Here is a 3,802-nt window from a genome sequence, read left to right on the forward strand (position 1 = left end):
GCTGAAGCGGTTATTGAACTCTGCTGAACAAATCAGTCTCTGGACCCAACAGTTCCTTCCTCAAAGAGAAACCCGGACTCCTCAAGACTCCAGGGAACCTGTCCCCGGCCAGAACCAGTTCCAGTTCATATTATTTATGTGCTTGTGTTTTAAATAAACTTTGTAAAACTTTCCATCTGTTTCCGTGGTGTTCTGCATATTGGGCTTCTCTGAGAACCAATCATGACAGTTTGTACTTTTCATCTCTTTATTCTCTGATTGCAGATTTTCTCTTTTGTTGTGCTTTTCCTTTGCAGTTGTTGCATTTTACTTAGACTTAAACGAACTTTCTTGTCATCATGCATACACAGAGTGTATAACAAAACGACATTCCCATAGGTACAGATTTTTGACAGTGAGTAAGAAGCTTGATGAGTTAAGCCATGAATGGGTCAGGATGACACTGCAGCAATCCTTCACACTAAGCATGCAGGCAGCGACAGTGAGAAAGAAAACTGTCATGATTTATTTAAGGATCTGACCCAAAATGCAGTAAACCACTCAGAGAGCAAGGCAAAAACTTGAACAGGTTTATTGTGGTAAAACCAGCGGGGGTTGGATTCAGGAAACTCAGTGTACTCAGAGAGCTGGTGAACCGGAACTGGAAGGGAAGTTCACAGAGGTGAGTTCAGGATCCGTGGGAAAAGACTTGGAGAGACAGAGAAAACGGGACTCACATTAGTGGAGAAAACTTTCTTCCCAGAATCCAGTCTGTGTTGGTTGATCCAGAGGTAGTGGCTCGTTGGAGAGTGGACAGGTAGGCATTTGTTGGACCCAAAGGAGCTATAGAGCGGACTGTCACTCGGAAATCCAGGAGAACTTGAACGGAACTTGTGGAGGTTTATCCCATGCTCAGTGTGAGACTCAAACAATCCTTCCAGGGGGATAAGGCCAAACATCCAGCTTGCAGGAGGACTTCCGAAAACTGGCAAACTCTCTGGCGTCAAAGTAGTGACAGTCCATGGCTTAAGTATTCCTCCAGATAATGGTCCAACGAGCTGCAGGTGTGCAGGGAGGCCCAATGAGAACGGGGCACCACCTGGTCAAGGAGAAAAGGAAACACAAAAACAACCCACAAAAACTGGATTCCTGACAAAAACTCTTTTCAACATGTGGAGAAATCCATCAGAACCAGAAACATGCTCAGTTGTGCTGAGGGTTCAAGAAGTCAAAAGCAATATTATTAAAATTTGTTAGTAACTAAGCCTATTATTGCTTGTTATTTAATCATTTTATTTGTGACCAGACAGAGAAGTCAAAGTTAAAATATGACATGGTTATAAACAGTCATGATAGTACTTGAAAACAGGGCAGAGTGTCTCTTTTCTGCTAATCCAAATACAATCACCCTAAAATTAACCTAAATTATCACTGACCAATCAGAGTATTCATTAAATTAATTTATGATGAATAAAGTAAGGAAAGTTTTTGAGAGTTAGTTTCATTAACAGATAAGTAAATGATGTCTCACTTAAAAAAACAGATTCTTTAACGTTCTGACTGTTGGTGCTGGAGCTCATAGAATGATGAGCCAATATATCTGAACCTCTCCTCCCACACAGACGCAGCTAATGAAGTGTAAACAATCATCTTTCCAGAGCTATACTATAAAAATGGAATTTGCACTTTATGAATTGTGTGACACAGAGATGCACAGACACCTGCCTCACGTCTTCAGAAGGTGTCATTTGTCTGCTTCAGTAGTCAGGGTGAATATCCACCCTGACAGCTCCCAGAAAAGACGCAAAGCAGAGACAAGCTGCAATCATTAGACGCCCAAAGAAAGCAACTTAGAGGTTTTTGGTTGTGTCCACTTCCCTCCTTCTGCCTTTTGGTCTGTGATTTTTTTTATACAGTGGTGTTCAGTTATCAGATGAAGCTTGATGTTCACAGCCACCTATTAAGGCCGCATTAGGTTGCTCCATCAGCCTCCCTGTGTCATTAAAGCAGACAACATGCTGTTGGGTTGGAGAGAAAAGATGGAGAAAAAGCTTATTCCTTTCTGTTGGCCAACTTTTTTTTTTTTTCCCGAATGCTGGTGATGGAGCAGTATTTCCTGGAGCTTCAACTTTCACTTGACGTGACTTTTATTTATTCCAAAGGAAAATTATAAAGATCTGCATGGGTACATTTGGCTAAAAAAGAAAAGAATGAGACAAATGTAGTGGGAAAAATGTATGCAACTATTTACTCCACTTAAATAAACGGAGATCGATGGATTTCACTCAGTCGGCAAAAGAGTTCATCATACAGCCCTTTTTGCATGGTAATCAGCCCTTGTCTGATCTGGGCAGCGTTCCTTACCCCTTAAAAGTAGTCAGAGTCAAAACAAATTACAGACACTTTGGTTAAACAGTAACATGTTATGAATAAACTTTGAGATCTGTTTGCTATGGGAAGAAGGTGTGTCTGGTCTACAAACCCCTCACAGAGGGGAATTGTGTGGCCTTGTAGGTGAAACAGACTTTTATAATGACTAATTAGCATAAATCAATATGTAAAACAAGAGAAATCTAAATTTTCCGCCCACACTGAGCTTTTAAAAAGTACACAGTGGTTGACAACAGTAGAACTTGAGTAAAACTATTGATACTCATAGTCAAATCTTAATCATCTACAACCAAAAGTTACTTGGTCAAACTTCTACTCAAGTACTTAGCTTTGAAAATACTTAAGTATTCAAAAGTATGTGCATTTAAAAGTACATAAGTATAAAAAATGCAAATACAACAGTATAAAATCCAGGTGAGGGTATCTGTGATGTGCACCCCCAGGTATTTGGTGCTGCTGACCACCTCTACAGCTGTTATCTCCACTACAGAGAGGAGGTGGAGCAGCTGGTGGACTGATGCTGAACGTGGAGAAGACAAAGGATTTATTTATAAACAAACTGATGACAAATTTTTTATTAGGGAGTTTTCTCAATGTCATTCATGCTTTTGCCTAATTTATTCACATTGCTACTTTTGAAAACATTTTATCCCAATTTATCTGGAATAAAAAAAATCCTGGACACCTCAGAGTTTTAGGAAACAAAAGACACAGATTAGAAAATGAATTATTATTATTATTATTGAATTTATTTTGACTTTGTCTAGAGTGTGCATGCATGTTCTTGCAGTGTCTGACCGGGTTCTCTCCGGGTACTCTGACTACTTCCCACAATCCAAAAACATGACTGTAGTCTGTGTTGCCCTGCAGCGTCTGACCACATGTGCAGGGTGGATGGATGATGGATAGACGAATGGGCGGACGGATGGATGGATGATCATCATTTTCAGAGTAATTAGAAACAGAGCTGACATGTTTTAGAGCAGCGTTATGCGACCTTTGCTATACAAACAGCCTTTCTTCCAATAACTGAAGCTTGCTATAAATAAATATAACTTGTTTAAAGCTTAAGCTTCAATTCAAACTCCTGAAAATTAACAAATAATATATTTTTTAATTATTACTATTAAATATGCTGTAATTTTGAAAACCCACCATTTATTTTAACTCAAGCTTTAAAGGAAAAGTTTGGTCAGCAAGGAATAATCAATGGATAGTTATTTATACCTAAAACTAATAAGTTTGCGGTGATTTAATTAATTTAGCATTAGTCAATAAAAACATTATAATTTTAATTGCAATCACTGATTCTGTGAGCGGCCATTTTTGCCCAAATATAGTAACCCCTCCCTCCTGCCATCTTCCAGCAGTGACGTCACGGTGCGGTAAGCCTAGCGCCATTCTCCCGCTTTACAAGCAAAATCAATGGGAA

The sequence above is a fragment of the Cyprinodon variegatus genome, unplaced genomic scaffold, assembly GCF_000732505.1.
Source record: "Cyprinodon variegatus isolate N-32 unplaced genomic scaffold, C_variegatus-1.0 Scaffold394, whole genome shotgun sequence".
NCBI classification, from domain to species: domain Eukaryota; kingdom Metazoa; phylum Chordata; class Actinopteri; order Cyprinodontiformes; family Cyprinodontidae; genus Cyprinodon; species Cyprinodon variegatus.